This window comes from Halichoerus grypus, chromosome 3, assembly GCF_964656455.1.
Source record: "Halichoerus grypus chromosome 3, mHalGry1.hap1.1, whole genome shotgun sequence".
In the NCBI taxonomy this organism is placed as follows: Eukaryota; Metazoa; Chordata; class Mammalia; order Carnivora; family Phocidae; genus Halichoerus; species Halichoerus grypus.
The window spans coordinates 4,898,475-4,919,120 of NC_135714.1; the positions used below are offsets into that span (position 1 = coordinate 4,898,475).

At 53.8% G+C, this 20,646-nt stretch overlaps 1 protein-coding gene across 3 annotated transcripts in view; it reads left to right on the forward strand.

Moving 5' to 3' along the window:
* The first annotated feature begins 1,113 nt into the window (after positions 1-1,113).
* Positions 1,114-20,646, forward strand: part of JAKMIP1 (janus kinase and microtubule interacting protein 1) — a 126,981-nt gene continuing 107,448 nt past the window's right edge. The window contains exon 1 of one of the 3 annotated variants that reach the window (XM_036104667.2): positions 1,114-1,455. The gene's annotated coding sequence lies outside the window, so the exon portion shown is untranslated. Of the gene's footprint in view, positions 1,456-17,421; positions 17,511-20,646 lie in introns of those variants that run through there. The other 2 variants (XM_036104666.2, XM_078068376.1) reach the window with 2 other exon arrangements.

Here is a 20,646-nt window from a genome sequence, read left to right on the forward strand (position 1 = left end):
CTGTGTGTTCTGGGCCCCAGGGCCTCCTCATCCCTAGTGAAGAGAAAGCGATGGTACCTGTCTCCTGGGTGGTCCTGAGCTGGGCACTGTCCATGCGGTGCCTCTCTGCTGACAGGCAGAAGCAGCAGACCAGGACATTTAAAATACGCACATCCGACAGTGGTCCCACAGACCACCTTTCCTGGTGAGAGTCTCAGGATCAACTCCAAAGTCTTTCCCCACAGCCTACAGATCTTACACGTCCTGGCCTCTGCCCACCTGCCCATCTCCATCCTTGCCATTCTCCTCCTCACCTCTCTGTAGCCCAGAGATGCCCCTCTTCTTTAGATTCTCCAATATGCCACATTTTCCTCCAATCAAGCTGCTTATGTGAATGCTCTTCCCTTTCTTTTCTTTGCTGGAATATAAGCTCTCCAGGAGGGCGGGGGCCTTCTTTCTGTTCACTGCGGTATCCCTAGGTCTTAAAGGCTCCCTGGTACATAGTAGGTGCCCAATAAATATTTGTGGAACGGAACCGAATGAACGGATCTTTGCCTTGCTAAATCCTACCCTGCCTTCAAGCCTCCACTGGACATCACATCATTCCTTCCACTATTTTTGGTGACAGGGTGATTTTTTGCCTCGTGGTAAGACTCCTAGCTCTGCCACTTGCTAGCTGTGTCACTTTCAACATTTCTGTTAACCTGTGACCCTGAGATTTCCGTCGGCACAAAGGGGAGAATACAGGACCGTCGGCAGTTGCGTCTTCCCTGACCACCGACGGCCTAGGATGGCCACAGTCCCAGGTGAGGGCAGGGATGGGCCTCCTGGGGCCTTCAGCCCTTACTGGAGCCGGCAAACTCCTCCCCAGGGCCGCTCCGACCCAGCGGGCACCACGACCCCGGGTGCCACGGGTCGCTCAACCGCGGGACCCTGGCCCTTCCCGGCGCTGGCCGCGAGGCCAAGTGCGCACGCTCAGGCCTCCCCGCACCTCCTCTGCCTGCCGCTGAACAGCTCCCGGCCTCGGCCCCGGGCGGGGGCGGGGCGAGCGCATCGCCTTCCCCCTGACTGGCAGGAGGACGGGCCAATCGGAGGGGCGACCCGGGGGAGGGGCGGGGCCGCGCCGCGAGCCGGGCGCCGGGCGGTCGCAGGAGCTGCAGCCGGGAGCGTGCGGCACGCGCCTGCCGGCTGCCCCGAGCGCGGTCCCCGGCGCCGCCGCACCTCGACCTCCGCCCGCCGAGCCGCGCGTGCATCTGTCCGTCTTCCTCGGTTGCTTCTTACGATTTTTCTTTCTCTCTCTCTCTCTCTTTTTTTTTTTTTGCACGCAACCTTTTTCTGTTCCGTTTTGTCCTTTTTAAGGCGGGGGCGGCGGCAACGTAAGCTCGGGGCGGGGAGGGGGCGGCCGGAGGATGCGGCGCGGGGCTGCGCTCGCTACGTCCGCAGCTGCTGCCCGGCTCGGGCCTGAGCGCCGAGCAGGTGGGTACAGGTGCGCCGGGCGGGGAGGGGAGGGGACGGGAGGCGCGCCCTGGCCGAAGGGGACCCGCGGACCCAGCGACCGATGGGCGGACCCCGCGGCAGGGGACACGGTGACCGGTGCCGCCCCGCCCCATCGCCCACCTCCCCCTCTTCCAGCCCTCTCGCCCCTCCAGATCCCCTGCCGCTCTCTCGTCTCACCTCTGTGGTCCCCCACCCTTCCGTTCCCATCCCCCATTCCCCTCCAAATTCCCCTGCAGTGTCTCCCAGCAGGAGGACTCTGCGTCGCCTCCCTTCATAGGCCCCCTCCCCGTTCTGCCCCCAGTTCCCCTCTCTCCCTCACGCCACCCCCATTTCCACTCCTCTCCCCATTCCGCCCCCGAGCCAAGGAGGGGGGGGGGACCCATCGGCTGCCTCTAGGGAGTGGCGCGGGGGGCGTGGCCGGCCGGTTCCCTCGGAGTCCTACCTTCTGAGTAAGTCAGGGTCCCCCCCAGGTCCCTGCCGAGGTGGCACAGAGGTTGGAGCCCAGGGCCGCTCCGGGGCGGCGGGGGGCCGGGAGGGCGAGGCCGCCCTGCCTGCACCCCGGCCCCACGCACAGCACCCGCCGAGGCGGCCCCTGCCACGCACATCCCGCGCTGCTCCGCCCACGTGGGCTCCGGGAGGAGGCTGAAGCGCTGGGAAGAAAGGCTGGTACCCACCCTGCTGCCCCGCCGGAGCGCCCTGGACGCACGCAGCCTGGGGAGATGGCGCACAGGGATTGGTTCCGCGGGGCGGGGCACCTTGCCTGGACACCCTGCGTTCAGGCCCCGGCCTATGGGCCTGCGTTAGTGCACGTGCCCTCGTCACCAGCCCCCTACCCCCTCACTCCATCACCACCCTCCCTGCTGCGGGCCCTTGAGGATCCGGCCTCGTCATCCCTGATGGAGGCCACTTGCCAGGCTGGAGTCTTTCGCCATAGAAGCATGCCCCCTCCCCACACACACCACCCCTACACCACCACCCCTCCCCACACACCGTAGTCTGCATTTCTCCTGATGGCTTGGCCGGCCCAGGCTCTCTGCCCGCCTCTGCCCGGCTCTTTAGACTCCAGAGATACTGTATCTAACCAATGGTCCTGCGCCACCCCCACCCTTTCCACGCACACTCATGGGCACACTGTCCTTGGCCTTTGCTTGTGCTGGTCCCTCTCTGGGAACGCCCTTCCTTCAACTGGCCAGCTCCTTCTCCACGAAGGTCAGGAAGAACCCCTTGCCCCGTCTGAGTTTCCTTGTATGGCAGAGTGGGACACATTGTTGTCCTGTCTGATGGTCTCAGCCTCCCAGGCCAGATGAGATTTGGAAGGGCGGGGGCAGCCTCAACCCTTCACACAGGGCTCTGATCACAGTAAATATTCCACCTGAGGGGGGCCCTCCCTGCTAACTGAGTGACCAGCCAGTGTAGGGTGAGTCTGGCTTCTCCTCCAGACCTTGGGCAGGTGGGTGGCACTTCCATGAGCCCAGATGGGCAAAGACGTTTGGGGATGGCATGGGGTGGTCAGGACCCCTCTCTGATGCTTGCCCAGCAGGGCGACTTCCAGGAGATCTGCTCACTCTAAGAGAGGTCTTCCAGACAGGGCATGATTGGGAAGTGTTTGTTGTTGAGACTCTTGCACGTGGTCTGTAATGCTGAGCATCTCTCCAGAGCTTGGGGGTAACTCCCACCTTGAGAGCGCGGGCCCAACAAATGCGATCATTGCCATTGTCCTTCACAAACCATCCTTAGCTCCCACTTGCCTCGGTGACCTCACATGGTTCTTCACATGATCACACAGCCTTAAGGAACAGGACAAAGGTGAATCGACTTCAGGAGGCTTCCCTGGCCCACCTCTCTCCCTGCCCCACTGTCTCAGCCTCATGTGCTACCTCTGTGTTCCCTGGACCTGTCTTCACACCTAGGCTTCTCCCCACGTTTTCGGTTTTCCTGGGAAATGTGCCCCTCTCTCGTCTGCCTGGAGAACTCCTATTCATATGTGAAGGCCCAGGTCTCCTGTGACGTCTTGGTGGTGTTTCCTGACTTTGCCGAACAGGTTGTGGGTTCTCTCGTCTGTGCTCTTTTAGAACATATATCCATGTATACTTTCATATGTGTGTAGTTTTTCCTTAAGCAGACCTTGCCCACCGGAGAGTGGGGTCACAATGAGGTCTGAGGGGGAGCCCTGCTTGGACGGGGGCTCCACCTTCCTGGGGAGGTGGTCATGCCCACAGCGATCATGCCAGGCGCTATAAGAGGGACATGCATAGGGAGGGACAGAGCTTGACAGTCTCCTTAGCCTGGCCAGAAGATTTCACAATGAGGAGGCAGGATGGAGGCCCCACTCTGTTAGTGTCAAGGGTCTGTTGGGGCCGGGAGATGAGTGGCAAAAGGAATAATTGCAGAGCAAGGTGTCTGTCAGCATGAGAATGGGACCTCCCTCTCTGCAGGCTCTGGAGCCAGGCTGCCTGGCATCCACTGGGGCCCTGCCCTTCCCCCAGCTGGGGCTGAGGAAGTGCCTCCCACCTGGGCTTTGTAACCAAAACGGGGTGTCTCCCTCAGAAAGATTGTGGATGACTGCGCCGTGTTCTGGGGCTCCTCGCTTGGTCTCCTTGGGGTGTTTGAGTTGACTTGTGGGGGCTCCTGAAGTCGATTCACCTTTGTCCTGTTCCTTAAGGCTGTGTGATCTCAGGCCACAGGATTAACCTTTCTGAGCCTCCATTTCCTGTACGACTGGGGGCAGTGGTCCTCTGGCCGGGCTGGTATGGGCATCAGAGTGTGGTCTCTGGGCACAGGCACCACTGAGTAAGTGGTCATGATGTTGAGGGAATGTGTGGTTCAAAAATTAGTCCTTCGGTTTTGTCCCAGAGCAGCCACCCCTGTTAGAGTCCCTCCGTGTCCCTCCCCAGCTGACAACAGCAGGCCAATAAGCTAAATATTCCATAAATGGGAGTGAGAGATGGAGGGAGTGGGTGCGTGTTGGCTAATGAGAGTTGTGCACATTTGTGTGAGAAGGTGCTGAGGGATGCAGGCAGGAGTCCTGAGCTCATGGTGCACTAGTAAAGGCCACCCACCTGCCCCGAGCAGCTCCTTTGATGCTTCTGTCATCTGAGCTTCTTTCCTGCTCAGCGGTGACAGTGATTTCCACCCAGTTCCTAAGAAGGCTCTTAACCCCCTTAAAGGAACAAACCATCAGCACCAGCTAGGTGAGCTGAGCCGTGAAGGAACAGGGCTGGAATAGGGCTGGGTCAGAGGGGCTGCACTGAGGACCAGCTCAGACCCTCCTGTCTGCGCAGCCTTGGGCAAGGCACTTAACCGCTTGATGCCCGGTTCCTTTTCTTGGGATGCTCACATGAGGAATAGAGCTATTGTTGCTTAACCTCCCACTCCTGCTGGAATTCTCTTGCTGAAGCTGCCGAGCACCTCTCTAGGGAAGGGCTTATGTGAACACCTGACAAGCAGGGACTGAGCCTGGAGGTGGAGGTGGAGGGAGGCAGAGGCGGAACTCGCCAGCGGGGGTCCCACGCTCTAGAACTTAGGTGTTGCTCCATGGAACATGCTGATCCCTGTAATGGAAAGTCAACCTTCCTACAGGGCCCATGTGAGGAATCAATCAGAGGAGGCTTCTCAGTGCTTTTGATGGAAATCCGTTACCTTGAAGCCAGTAGAAACCATTCGTGTTGCTGTGATCTGAGGCTCAGGAAAGGACTCCAGGGCCAGCCAGCAGTGGGACCTTGCTTGTCATTGTTCCTCTAGCCCTGAACACTGTCAGAAAATGTTTTCTTTGCTCTAGCCTTTCCAAGGCCAGGTGGAAAGCCCAGAGACCATGGGCCAGTGGGGGAGGGGCAGGAACAAGGAGGCGGGAGGGGGGAGGGGGGTTTGCTGGGACCCTCAGGCTGTGAGGCAGGGATTAGGAGCCCCTTCTTGTAGGAGGTAGGAGGGGAAGAGCTTGCAGAGAAGAGCTTGCAGAGAGTGGCCGGGGCTGGTCCAGCATGACCCGAAAGCAGCAGAGTGAGGGCGGGCACTGAGGTTCTGCTCTTGCCTTCCTATTAGTATTTATTTTTGGAACTGCAACAGGAAGTATTTTACCTCTCATTCATCTCTAGAAATGAATTGAGATAAATGCCATTTTTCTTGATTGTAGCAGTTAACATTTGTTAAGCACCTACCAAGGGCCAGGGTGTATGCCAGGGGTCGGCAAGCTGCGGCCCTATCAGCCAGCCACCTGCTTCTGTAAATAAAGTTTTATTGGCACCCAGCCCTGCCCATTGGCACACCTGTTGTCTGTGGCTGCTTTCCTGCCGTGTTGACAGAGTGGCGCAGCTGTGGCCGGTACCTGTAAAGCTAGAAACCCTCACTACCTGGCCCTTTGCAGCCGGAGTTTGCCGCGCCCTGGTCTGCGCTGTCCCTGATTTGGGTTCATTCAGTTCTGGACGCAGGCCCAGAGGGAGGTGCCTTGTGTTTCTCACTTTACAGATGGGTACAGACAGCCTCTGAAGCCTGCCGCAGGGTCACAGAGCTGGTAAGTGGGGAGCAGGGATCTGCACCCAAGCAGCCCACATTATTACTTTTTTTGGAGGGGGGATTTATGTATTTTTAATTAGCTTCTAATTGAATTTTCCCATGTTTAGAGAATATGGTCTGTATGATATCTATTTTTAAAAATTTACTGACAATTTTTTTTTAAAGATTTATTTATTTCAGAGAGACAGAGAGCGCTTGCATGCACGGGGTGAAAGAGGGGCAGAGGGAGAGGGAGAGAGAGAGAATCTCAAGCCGACTCCCCGCTGAGTGTGGAGCTGTTGTAGGGCTCTAGCCCACGACCCTGAGATCATGACCTGAGCCGAAATCGAGAGTTGGATGCTTAACCAACTGAACACCCAGGTGCCTTATTGACAATTTCTTAATGACCTGGTACCTGATCATTTCTTAAAATATCTTTGTGCTACATATATATGTAATATTTAATAATGGTTATCCCGTTAAGCACATTTAAGTGTACTGGTCAGTAGCAGTAAGTATGTTCACATTGTTGTGCAGCCGTCCCCATCCAAGTCCAGAACTTTCCCGTCATCCCAAACTGGCAGTCCACACTCTTAACCACAACCCCAGGCTGCCTTGTAGGAGTTTTGTAGGAAAAAAGCAAATGTCATTGTCATCATAATTTAGCGCAGGAGGCTTTTGACGGCAGCTTTGGGTTCAAATGCTGGCTCTGACATTTGCCAGGTGATGGTGGACGAGCCTGTGTCCTCCTCTGTGAAACGGGGACAGCCCCAGGTCCCTATCCCTGCAGACCACATGGGTAAGGGGATGAAATAAAGAGCAGAGGTGAAGGCCCAGCCTCACGCGGTGGACAGTGGCTACGATGCTGTTCCCTTGAGCAGCCACACCTTAACGGGGTGTTAGGTCCGTCGTCTCTGTGAGGCCCGTGGTGTCCCCTTTATCCTTGCCAGGTCCTGAAAGTATCCTCAGGACCTGTCACATGTCCTGAAGCCCCCGCCTGGACCTCAGAGGACGCAGATGCTGGGTGGATGTGGACTCCTGCTGTCCTTTCTGCCCCAGGGCCCAGACTTGGCTGAAGGGCCACTCTAGGGAATGAAAGGAGGTTCTGTATGCGACCGTCCCGAGACTGCCAAGGGCTGCCCATGTGGCAGTAATGCCCTTGTGTGTGCCAGGTCAGGGGACGTGCTGGCTTGGCCTCCTGGCCCCAGCGCCTCCACCTCGGCTGCATTTTGATTTGGGAGCCCTGGACTGACCCCTGGTCCCTTCCTCAGAGCTGGAGGGGTGCGACATACCACCGAGGGGTGTCCTGCTTCCTTTGCAGGACAGGCAGCCTGTGAGGATCCCAAGCTATCGGTAGTGGGGTCACAATCTGACTTTTCTGTTGAAACAAGTCTCCCCCTCTCCCCCCCCCGCTTTTTAAAAATTGAGGTGAAATTCACACACCCTAAGATGAACCATTTTAAAGTGCACCACTCAGTGGCATATAGCGCATTTGCAACGTCGAGTGACCACGGCCTCTCTCTAGTTCCAAAACATTTTCGTCTCCTGCAATGAAAGCCTTGTGTCCGTTAAGCAGTTCCTCCCCATTCCCCCCTCCCTCAGCCCTTGGCAACCACCGGTCTGCATTGCGTCTCTAAGGATTTGCCCGTTCTGGACATTCCGTAACAGTGGAATCCTCTTACATGTAGCCTCTTGTGACTGGCTCCTTTGACTCAGCATCATGTCCTCAAGGTTCCCCCAGGTTGTATTGGGTATCAGTGCTGTAGTACTTTTTATGGGTGAGTAATATTTCATCGTGGGGATAGGCTGCACTGTATTATCCACTCATCTCTTGATGGATGTTTGGGTGGTTTCCACGTTTTGGCTGGTGTGCGTAGTGTTTGAAGCAAGGCTTATGAAGTGTTAAAATGTTCTTCCTGGGGCCCCTGCTGCCCAGATTCCCTTCTGGCACTTCCAGGCCCTCCTCTCACTGCCCATGCATCATTCAGCCACTCAGCAGATGCTCCTGGATGCGGACTCCATGCCAGGCGCTGTGCTGGGAGCTTCCAGCCTTGACTTGTTCTTGACATCTGGAGAATGGTTTGTTGGCTTCTCATTTTCCAAGCTGGGGTGTGGGAGTGTCCTGAGGCAGGAGGAATGGCAGGGGGGCCAACCTGCTTGCTCCAGAGAGGCTTCAGGCATGGGAGCCCGGCTGCCTTTCTGTTGGTTCCTGGAACATGCGGGACTCTTCCTGCTTGGAGGTTTGTGTTTGCTGCTTGCTGTCTGGCACGCTCTTCCCTGCCCTCGCCAGAACTATGGTCTTCTCATCCTTCACGTCTTGGCTTAAATTTCTCCTCCTTGCAGAGGTCTTCCTGTGCACCCCAGGTAGATGCCCACCTCCCCTCTGCTCTTGATTCTCCCCTACTGCAATCTGTTTTCTCTTGAAATCATCACCATCCGAAGGGGGTTTTCCTTGTCTACTATCATTCTGCCATCCCCCGAAAGCTAGGGCAAAAGCACCAGGAGGGCAGGAACCTTGCCTGGCGTGTTTGCGCTCATCTTTCAACACAGGATATTAGCACACAGCAGGTGCTCAATAAATAATTGCTGTTGCTGCTTGGAGTCAGATGTAACTCGCCTTCCCGACTGCACCTTGTTAGCTCCATGACCTAGAGCACAACTCTTAATCTTTCTGAGCCTCACTTCCTTTTTCAGTCAATGTGAAGACCAGCCAGGGTCCCTAGCTCTTGGGTTGGTGCAAGTTCAGAAAAAACCTGTGCAGACCGCCCAGGGGCGTGTTGGTGAGCACTAGGTGTTTGTAACCGGTGCTGCTGCTGGTGGTAGTTGGAGATGTGGTCATAGTGATCGTGAATGAGTCTCCATGTGCTGGGTGACGTATATGCTTGCTTGCCCAGAGGTGGGCAGGGGGCTCCTGGAGCCGAGCTCCCGTCCCCTCGCCGCCCCTCAGCACCATTGAGCCCTGAAATGTGGCTCCTCTGAATCGACCTGGGCTGGTGAGTGAAAAATACACACTGGATTTCTAAGACTTTGTATCAACTGGAGAGTGAAAAAGATCTCAGGAAAAAATGTTAACATTGACTACACATTAAAATGATATTCTTTTGGATCTGTTGGGCCAAATGAAACGTGATACGTTTCATTTGTTTCTTTTTATTTTTTAATGTGGCAACTAGAAAATTAAAAAATTAAAAACTGCGGGTGGGGTTCCCATTGTATTTCTTTTGGGCAGCGCTGCTCTAGATTCTCGCCTCCTTGAGGGCAGGGGCCGGGCTCCAGGGGGCCGTGGTTCTGCCTTCTATGAAGTGCATGGCCCTCGGCAAGCTAATTAAATTTTGTTGTGCTTCAGATTCCTCCTCTGTAAACAAGAAGCTCAGTCTGATGATAACCAATGACAGTGCATATTTGAGGGCTTCCTGTGTGTCCCTGGAAGGAACGAGGGCCCCATGAAGGAGAGGTGTGGCGAGGTCCCTGCCCACATCAGCTTTCATCCTGGGGAAGGAGAGACCCACACAATCTAAATAAATCACAAACCCAGTCAGTCACTGAGACTGTGCTTGTTCTCTGAAGAATCTAAGGAAGGAGGCGCCGTGGACGCAATACCTGCCACGAGAGCCGGCAGTGATGGATCTCCGCCTAGCGCGGTGCATGACAGCTGAGATGGCTACTCCGGGATGGCCTAAGAGCAGTGGGCCACTCTACGAAGACAGACCTCCATTTGGTGGCTCTAGCCTTAGTAATCCCAATGCATGTAATAACCACATCAGGATTTTGTTGCTATTCTCTGAGGAATTTGCAACCTCACCTGCATTTTCCACGGCTGCTGAACGCCGGAGTCCCATCCCAGCAGCTTCTCCACGGCCAGCTCTGATTGGGTGAGAGCAGCTGATCAGCCAGCTCTGATTGGACAAGGGCAACTGATGGCCAGCTCTGATTGGTCGAGGGCAAGATGGCAAACTCTGATTGGTTTAGGGCAGCTGCTTCTTAGGGTGTGGCACGACCGCCCTCTTACTGTGCGCATCTCCTCTGCTTTGCACCCCATCTCCACTACTTCCTACCAGGCCTGGGAGTGAATCTGCCTTTCATCCCCGATCCAGCCAGGAGCCACTAGGGAGACAAGTCACTTCACCCCTGGGAGCTCTGGCGTCCTTCTCGGGGGGGGGGGGGGAGGTGACCCCCTGGACCCATCACAAGGTGCTTGTGCTCCACATAGATGTCTGGGGAGGGCTTTGTTTCAGTTTTGCAGGGGTCCCCTAATGTTGTCCTTGTTTTCCACATGCACACCTACCTGCAGGTGCCTGGCATGGTACTCTCTGCTGGGGTGGGAGGTTCAGAGTGGGGTGTGCTCCCAAAGAAGCAGAAACGAGCCCCAGGGTGGCTTATGGAGGGCGAGAGAGTCTTTCTTTCCTGCCCTCATCGGGCCCGCACTGCCTCAGTGTTGCAGAATGAGTGAATTACCCGAGGTTGCAGGTAGAAATGGCAGTGGTGGGCCTGCACCGGGCACTTGGACAGTTGCTGATTACATATGAAAAGTGTGCAGACCTTAGCTGGGCGTTCAAAGCCCCTACACCTGCTCCTAACTCAGTTGCCATTATTTACCCCAGTAGACTGTACCTGCCTGCTGAGCACTGCTCTTTCTTCCAGATCCTTGTTTGCCAGTTCCTTCTGCCTGGAATGGCTCCCCACCTCCCACCTGTGACATCCTGCTTGCTCTGTGGCCCGGCTGGGGTGTTACCTCCTCCATTCTTCCTGGGCCCCCAGGAGAGAGCTGTTTGCTTACTCTACAAGTTCGGATTGAGTGAATGAAGTCACCAGGGCCGGATTAAGACAGGAATAGCCTGGAAGCAGAAGAATGGACCAAAGGGGCTTCTGCTCAACCCAATTTTGCTAGCATGGTGTGGCCTGCTCCTGCCTCCCTCTCTTCCAACGCCTTCCGTGGTGCATGTGTCCAGCTGCACCATGTGCCCACGGCTCCTAATGGAGCCAGGCTTCTGCACATGCTGTTCCCTCTGACGGATTTGCCGATTCGCTTTTCCTGCCCTCATCCACGTGGTGAACCTCTTCCACTTGGCTTAGGATCCACCATCGGCCTTATTTCCTCCAGAAAACCTTACCTGATGTCCCCCTCCCCCTTCCCCAGGCCAGGTCAGGCATGTTCTTGGGGCTCCTGCTGCCCTAAGCACCCCTGCCCCTGCCCTGGACGTGGTATTGCAGCTGTCAGTGACTTATCTGACTCTTCCTCTAGACAGAAGGCTCCAGAAGGTTCTGGGAGGCTTGAGATACCATCTGATTCACAGGAGGCTTCCCAGAGCCTGGCAAAGGGTGGGCTGCACAGTAGGTGGTCAGTAGATTTTGGGCCTTTAGTCTCGCAGATCCTGATAATCCCGATAATGGCAGTGCTGGGAGGGGCCCCATCAGGGAGGTGGTTGGTTGTCTCTGTTGCTTGTGTCGGGTCCACTCCTTAACTAGCCTCACTCCACTCTCTGCAGCAGCCCCCCTCTCGTGACTACCCTGCGAGCCTTAGATACCACAGTGCTCGGGCTGAAACACCCTGGTGGCCATGTTAGCCTAGAGAGGACATTGTGGAGCATCTTAGCTTCTTCATAGTCTCCTTCCCCTGCACCCAGGGATCTCACCATCTCACCTTCAGTTCAGGACAACAGATAGACTAGCAAGCTGTTCTTCAGAATCCCAAATCTCCTGTTTACTGAAGGTTGTAGTTCTTGTTAAATTGTCCTGCTTTCTTCCTTTCCCTCAAAGTGGCACCTCATAATGCATTTGGAAGACATGGCTTCTTTTCGGAAGTTGGCAGAATGGCTTCCTGAGCCAGGGCAGCAGGGTGAGTGAGCTCATTGAGCCGGGCAGTAATTGGGTTCCTGCAGCAAGTCTGGGGTCCTTCCAGGCTGAGGGCTAGATGTTCTTTTTGCCAACCAGATACCTTATTACGAACAAGGGCCTGGATGCCTACAGTTTGCGTCTAATCTGTTTAAACCTTCAGGCAAACGGGTTCTTTACTGACATTTACCTCTCCCTGGAATTACCCAGGATGAGCCCAGTTGATGACTGCCTGGGCATTTTAGATCCCCTGAGACTTCTACAGAGGTGACTAAACCCAAATGCGAGACACTTCGGACCAGAGACACAAGCAAGTCCTATTGCTGGGTAGGATATTGGAAATTGGGGGTGCTTCAGGTGGAAGATGGGGGAGGGGTGCCGGGTGCCATAGACCTCAGGTGTTGACAACATAGATTGTGAATTTGAGATTGCGCAGTTCACAAGGTCCTGAGTTGTAGCTTCCCTTCATGTTTGTTGATGAACCAGAGGGCTTAGTAGGGAAACTAAGAGGTCAAGTGACCAGGAAGTTGGGGGCATAAGTCACTCAGGCAGGGATCAGTTTGGGATGGGGTCTTAACTGTCCATTGTGACAGGTACACAAGGGCCCTCTGTTCATCAGAGCCTCGTTAGTGTCTGTGCCAGGTCTGCAAGAGCAGTGCCATGCATTTGAAAATACCCATACTGTGGACTTTGTTGTAAATTCCAACTACCCCTTCTCACTTTGGGTTGAAGCACTGAGCTCTCACCACACTTTAGTTGCTCCATGTCATGAAGGTGATTCCCACATTGTGAATGGCCCCATCCCTCCTGGTGGGTAGGTCAAGTTGTATCTTTAAATCCTCCAACCCAGGAAGCTGGTAGTAGACATTTCTTTAGATGGTGTCCCATGACTATTGGACACATAATTGATGTGCTCCTGTTTGCTGGAACTAGAGGGAAAAAAATCATGATTGATTTGAAAACCAGCCAGGGGTGCCTGGGTGGCTCAGTCAGTTAAGTGTTCAGCTATTGACTTCAGCTCAGGTCATGATCTCAGGGTCATGAGATTGAGTCCTGCATTGGGCTCCATGCTGGACGTGAAGCTTACTTAAGATTCTCTCTCCCTCTCCCTCTGTCCCTTCCCCTCCTGCTTGCAAGTACTCTATCTCTTAAAAAAAGGAAGGAAGGAAGGAAAAGAAAGAGGGAAAGAAAGGAAGAAAACAAGCCATTTCAGAAACTAAAAATTGTCAGAGAGGTAATTTTGCTACCTGGATTCAAAATAATTAGCCTTTTGAAGTTCTTGCTCTACTTTTTATGCCAAACTGTGTCTGATTCATTTATTTTTTATTTATTTTTTTTTAAAAGATTTTATTTATTTATTTGAGAGAGAGAGAATGAGAGAGACAGCACATGAGAGGGGGGAGGGCCAGAGGGAGAAGCAGACTCCCTGCCGAGCAGGGAGCCCGATGCGGGACTCGATCCCGGGACTCCAGGATCATGACCTGAGCCGAAGGCAGTCGCTTAACCAACTGAGCCACCCAGGCGCCCGTGCCTGATTCATTTAATGCAAAAGAACGCAGTAAAGGAGGAGCAGAGGAACCAAAAAGACACGAGACACATAGAAAACAATCAGTAAAATGGCAGACATGAACTTAGCTATACAAATAGTAACATTAAATGTGAATGGGTTAAACAATCCAATCAAAAGGCAAAGATTATCAGAACGTACGAAAAATGATCTAACTCTATGCTGTCCACAGGAGACACACATCTTTGGATTCAAAGATAAAATAGTTTGAAGGTAAGAGGTTGGAAAAAGATATATCATGCAAAGAGCAAAACCACAAGAAAACTGGAGTGGCTGGACTGGTACTATATAAGAGAGACTTAAAAAATGGAGATAAAGAGGGACATTTTATGAGGATCAATGGGTCAATCCATCAGGAAGATACAAACAGTCATAAAAGCATATGCACCTGACAGGAGCGTCAAAATCCGTGAAACAAAAACTGACCGAAATGAGGGGAGAGACACATAATTCAGTAATACATAGTGGGTACTTAAATACTCCACTTTCAATAATGGATAGAACAACTGGGTAGAAGATCAACAAGGAAATAGAAAACTTGAGCAACAATGTAAACCAACTAGACCTACCAACAACATCAGGATACGTATTCTCAATTGTACACGGATTGTTCTCTAGGACAGATATGCTCAGCCATGAAACAACCTCAATACATTAAAAAGGGTAGAAATAATGCAAAGTATACTTTCTGACCACAAGGCAATGACCTTAGGAGGCAATACCAGCAAACAGTGCCTGGCCTGTAGCTGATGCTCAACTCCTCTCTTGTCAGTCCGACATCCAAGACCTCCACTTGTCCTTCCCATTTCATCCTCCATCACCCCAACTCTCACCTTTACTTCCTGGCCAGACTGAGCTACTGACTTCCCCACCCACTGTTTCTAGCTTCCTTGCATTTGCTCATGCTGCCCCACTTCCTGGAATGCCCATTCCTCTGCCTTCCCCACCCCCACCCCACTCCTAAGTTTGCATCCTGCCCTTCCTACCTTCCATGAACATCTGCCTCAGCGAGCCACAATGAGGAGAGCGTGTAAGCAACTGACCAGAGCAATGGTTCTCCAAGTGGGGTCCAGGACCAGCAGCATCAGCATACCCTGGGGGCATTTTAGAAAGGCACCTTCTCAGGCTCCAGCCTGAGCTACTGGATCAGAAACACTGGGTTGGAGCCTGGCAGCCTGGCTTTTAACAAACTCTGGAAAATTCTGATACTCCCTCCAGTCAGAACCAGGGAAGGCAGGGCTGGTCCCCACTTATCCCTTGTTACACAGTCTGTCTTTTGGGTCGTCACTGAGATAGTTAACTGGCTGGTTCCCTCCAGCAGGCAGGAATCACCCCTGCTGTCCTGAATCTACAGCTGAGCGCGGAGACCCTTGCTTCTTAAGGGCAGTTCCTAGAGGGCAGCTCTCTGTCCAATATGCACACGTCCCATGTTGGTGCTCAGGGTGAAGGGTGCTTGGCTTCTAGTGGTTTCCTTTGGAAGAAGGAAGATGTCCTGGCCTTGCTCTACGGTATTCTCTCCCTCTTTGTGATGGATGTGGGCTGTCACCTCATTTCTAGGAAAGAGGGAAAGTGGCAGAGTGTAAAAACCAGCCCTGAGCCAGGAGTCCCAGGCTCAGGTTCATGTCCTGCCCACCTACGGCTGTAACACCTTGCAGTGGTCCTTCTTCCCCAGGGTGTGTGTGGAGGGCCTGCTGGGTGCTGGGCACTTGGTCTTTGCTCTCTCGAAGTGCAGTGAGCAGGGATGATGATCACAGATAATCACTGAACAACGCACTAGCCTTACCTCTCTCTGGACTTGTTTACCCATCTGTAAAATGAAAAAAAATTTTTTAATTTAACAGCTATACCATAATATACCTGAATATAAAAAAGAGGGAAATGATGGTTTATTATTGCATGTATTTTATGAGCTTAAATTCATAACACTTACTATAAGGTCAGTGTGTGAGAACAGCAAGGTCACTTTGATGAATGTAACTTCCAAAATGAAAAATTGGGAGTGATAGTTGTGGTCTTAACAGCCGTGGCATCCTCAGTGTTGCCAAGCTTTTGTTGTGGTTGCGGAAATAGTCTGTGTTTTGCGAATCCTTGAATACCATACTTGCAATTGGTAAGGGTTTGATCGGTCACTTGGCTTGCGATCTCAGGATGCCCTGTAATGGAGGTGATGAGAGAGGCTTCGCAAAGCTGGGTATTCACCTGGCAGCTCAGGTCCATGCAGTGGGGTCTGCAGAGGGTTAACATTTGGTGTGCAGCTCATTTGAGTTCGTATGCTATCTGTGTAGTTTAAAATGATTACACCTGAAAAGATAGAATCAAACATTTGTTGCTGTAGATCCCTGACCCCCAAGCATCTTCAGGGAGTACCAGGGCTCCCTGGAATGGGGTGTGCAATCCAGATCCTCAGTGTCACCTCCCAGGCCCCCGACATGCTGATGGTTCTGCTCTGTTTCAGACATTGGCCGCCATCCCTTCCCAGGCACCTGTGCCCATTTGTTGTCATCCACCCGTCGGTACCATGTTTGGTTCTTTGTGGGGTCTCAAACTCCCAAGAGTCCCACGTTGCTCAGTCTGGGGCCTGGGAATCCGGAGCCTCCAGGACCATCACTAACGGAGCTGAGCTACGTGGGAAGAAGAGCCCCATGAGGGCCAGCCCTTGCCTCACCTTGAGTCTGTGGACAGATCCTGAGGGTCCCATGTCCTCCTAGGAGGGCTGCAGGTCCTGTCCGCCCACTCCTTCTGCATTACGGCTCTTGAGTTATTGGGTGTTTGGGAAGAATAGCAGTCATACCAAGAAAGGGTGATCTTTTCCTGAAATTACACCTGGCTATGTCACTCCTCTGCATAACGTGTTCCCTGGGGCCCAGGATGAAGCCTACCCTCCTTGTCATCACATCTGTGACGTCTCCTGATGCTCTTGCTTTTCCGACTGTCTTAGCTCAGGCTGCCATCACAAAAACACCATAGACTGGGGGGCCGAAACGCTGAAAGTGTATTTCTCATTGTTCTGGAGGCTGAGAAGTCCAAGATCAGGCCGATTTCGACGTGAGCTCTCTTCCTGCCTACTTACTGTGTGCTCCTGAGGGGGCAGGAGAGGGAGAAAGCCAGCTCTTTTGTGTCTTATAAGGGCACTAACCCCACCTTGAGGGCCGTACCCTCATGACCTCATCTCACTCTAATCACTCCCCTGAAGGCCCCATCTCCAAATAAGATCACACTGGGGATTCGGGTTTCAACACAGGAATTTGGGTGGGACACAAACATACCCTCTGCGACACTGACCCCTCCCTAGCGAACCCTGTGCCTTCCTTGAACTTGCCAGGCTCCCTTCCTTCCTCCTGACCCTGGGCTTCTGTGCCCTCTTCCTAGCACTGCCTTTCTGCTGCCTCTCTAGGTGCCTCAGGCTCATCTCCTTGGGTGCTTGCCCCCACCCCCCCGCCCCCGGGCCCTGCACATCTCTCTGTCACCACCCTGACCACACTGTGGGGCTGTCCTCTTTCATAGTCTTTCTTGCTCACCGGCTGCAGCTCAGGACCCACATGGGAGTCATGTCTGAGGCTTCCGTGCCCAGCCCGGGGCCAGCAAATGTCTACACCTGATGAGGTCATTGTTGACCATCCTCCTCCCTGGCTCAGCTGGTTCTAACCTGGCAGGGAGTAGCCTGGCGGTAAGCACATCTTGGGCCAAGCACCCCAGCTCTGTAATTATGTCCCTCTTGGAGGCCCTGGTCTCTCCCTACCTGACTCAGCCCCACCCTAGCCCCATCACTTCTAGAGTCACCTGCTTGAGAGGAGCTAGGACACAGGCTCTGTGGCCACTCCGCCCTAGCTTTGTGCACACAGCAGGTGCTCGGTCGGTGTTTGTTGAAGAGTGCCCTAGGCACACTGAGTGGCTGGTGTAGAAAGGATGTGGAAACCACAAACGACGTTTCCTTGAAAGTCACTGGCTGCCCCTGCCTGTTCTTGGCGGTGTGATTACTTGTCAGCCTGGTGACTCATTTCAGCAGAGGCGGGACAGAAACCACCTGACAGCTGGGGCCTTTTCTGGGACTTCTTCACAGGGGACTTTGCCCATCAATAAAGAGGAGATTCTAAAATGGAGCAGGGAGTTTGCCAAGAGCCAGCAAGTAGCAGTTGAAAGAGCAAAGGTAGGGACTTGAGCGAATCCTTTACTCGCTTTAAGCTGATATTTTGTCCTCGTGAGATGAGACTAACACATGTCTCTCCGGGACCTTGTGAGCCCTGGGATTATGTGTGTAAAGCACCTGATGCCTGGTGGCCGCCCAGGGGCTGGCAGCCTTCTCCCCTCCCAGGTGTGCACAACTGCTGGGGCTTAGCTGGCTGCTCAATAAATGTAGTCACTTTGACCTTCCTTTGGGTGAGGCAGTGTCCCAGCCACCCTTGGGGCTCTACGCTCAGGTCCTGGTGTAACACCTGTCGCCGGGAGCTACATAGAAGAGCAGGTAAGGACATGGACACTGGAGCCAGACCACCTGCTCACACCCCTATTTGCTAGCTGGGTCCCCTTGGCCAAGTTACCTACCCCTTCCTGCTGGGACACTAAAATGGGGACCCTAATAATACCCGTGTCTTAGGGCTGTGGAGTAATAGATACCTGGGAAAGTTTGGAACACTTTGTAGCACACAGGGACGGCGGTGTGAGTGGGGACCGTGGTTATGATTACTTGGTGCATGTTGGTTGAGTTATATGGCATTGTGTCTGACGGGAGAGGATGTGGGTCTCGCCAGGATGCTTTCCTTTTCTTGCAGCCCAAGTATCAGTTGCCGTTGCTTGTCCCCACCTCAGATTTTCCCTCCTGTTCAGCATCTGTAAGATTTTACAGTGAAGGGCTAAAGAAAACTCCACAGGCACAGAATGTTCAGGAGGAAGTTTTCTCACGTTCTTGTGAATGTTGATAACAACTCCCAACCCTCTATTTGACGGGAGTTTTCTGATGTGGGTTTTGAATGTGAGTAGCCATTTTATCAGAAATTGTTTGTGTTTGTGGGAGTGTTTGGTGGGAAATTGAAGTAGGTGGTTTTTTATTGATATTGGAAGCTTTTAATGAATTGGAATATTTTGAAACTATTGCTTTATGGAAGTGTTGAGGCTAATTCAGTGGTATTTAATTTGCTATCAATATGCTTTGTTCTGGGAGGGTGATGGCACAGTGAGCCTTGCTGTTCCTCCCTAAAAATGTGCTTGGGTGCCTTCTGGGAGTGTGCCTGGCACGCTGCTAAGTCCTGAGCATAGAAAACAAACTGACACAGTTCCTCGGGCAGCTGGGAAGTGGCCTTAGGGTCAGACGGACCTGGGTTCGAGTCCTGACTGATAAGCTGTGAACAATGGGCAAGTGACTTCACTTCTTTCAAAGGTGTTCCTTATCTGTCAAATGAGGATGGCACTGTTCTGTGTTTTACAGGTTTTGAGGATGGGTTGAGATGGGTATGCCCCGCACATTGCCTGGCCGAGAGCAGGCTTTTAGAAATGGCAGCTCTTGGTTTGGCTGCAGCTTTTGGGCCCAGGGCCAGGAGCCTGACTTGGGGCTGCCCTTGGGCTACTTCCTTGCCTTCGCTCTCTGCCTGGCAGAATGGGCAGGGTCACTGTCTGGGAGACGCCTGTGTCTGAGGGTGAGAGGGGCCTGGTGTCCTGTGGGTTTGTGGCTTTGCAGTATTGTCCCATCGGTGGCACTTGGGAGGGTCTCTGGGATGCCAGGGAGCAGGTGGTGGGGGATGGGGCAGGGCTCACGTTGGGCTGCTGCCTGGCCCGGTGCGTGCAATGGGCCTCTCCGCCGTTGCTTGTATCGAGTACCCCCCAGGCGGGTGCTTTATGTTCCTCTCAAGCACCGTGCAGGAGGCCGGGAGGAAACCAGGCCCTCGCAGGTGGTGGAGGTGGCAGAGCCGTTTAGTGGTCAGAGTAGGGGAGCCTGGGGCCTCAGGACGAGAACTTGCACTCACCCACACACGGGGGGTGGTTGCGGGCTGGTTCAGGGAGGGCAGCCTGGGGGTCAGGTTTGGGCAGCGGGTTGTTCCAGAAGCAGCAGCTCCGTGTGGACCCCCCAGCCCCCACAAGATTTCATTGCACGAAAAAAGCAAAACGTGTTTGAGAAGCACCCTCTGGTCTATTTTTCTTCCTGCACTTTTGTGTGCAAATTTCGTATTTTACCAGGCCTCACTGTACCAACTTGGTAACCCGGCCTTCTTTTTAAACACCACAGTCCAGGGATGCCTGGGTGGCTCAGGTGGTTATGTGACTCTGCCTTCGCCCCAGCTCATGATCCTGGAGTCCCAGGATCGAGTCCTGCACTGGGCTCCCCGCTGAGCGGGGAGTCTGCTTCTCCCTCTGACCCTCCCCCCTCTCATACTCTCTTTCTCTCATTCTCTTTCTCGCAAATAAATAAAAGATCTTAAAATAAATAAATAAATAAACACCACAGTCCATTCTGAAGGCTTCCCCACTACTGGGTTCCTCGGTGGTGGTTTCTTCATCCCCGGGGAAAGGGGGCGGGGCATGAAGTGGAAGGGGAGGAGTCAGCGTGACTGCCTGGAAGTGGGGCAGGACCAGAAGTGGGCGGGGCGGTGAGGGGTGGCTTCGGCACCCTGGGGCCCGGCCTGGCAGGGGTGGGGAGGAGAGGCTCGGAGGCACGATGGAATCAGGTGCTTCCCAGGCCGCCAGGGGGTTGGTGACCCCGACGTGGGTGGTGGCGTTGATTTTGGAGAGATGCGGCCATTATCGTGTCCTGGGTCGGTCCGCGGGTCAGTCCCGGGAAGGGGTTGCCTTAATTCACTTAATCTGTGCCACAGCCTCAGGAGGCAGGACAACCTCAGCTCAGGTGACATGACTTGATGTAGGTCCCACAGGCAGTAAGGGATGGAGCCAGGACTCAATTCTGGATCTGACCGACAGGCTTCCTGGGGAGGCCCGGGCCTTCAGGGGAGGGATCCTGGTGATCATGGAGGGCTTCCTGGAGCAGGTGGTGGTGTGGCTTATAAACCTTCACTAAGCTGAGTATGACACCAGGGTAAGAGGGGTTGGGGTTCCAATGCTGCTGCCCTGTGTGCATGTGGATTAGACACACCGTCCTCTCAGCTCTCCGTCCCATCTGTACAATGGGGAAATGGCACCAGATGGCCTTTTAACATGTCCCTTCCAAGTCTGGAGCTCACTTCTTCTCTACATCAATGTTTGCTAAATATTTTTCACTTTAGGGAGCCTGGCGTCTGACTGCTGACACCCTCTCCCTCCCCAAGTTCCCCTTGTGGTTTCAGGGTGCCAGTGGGTGT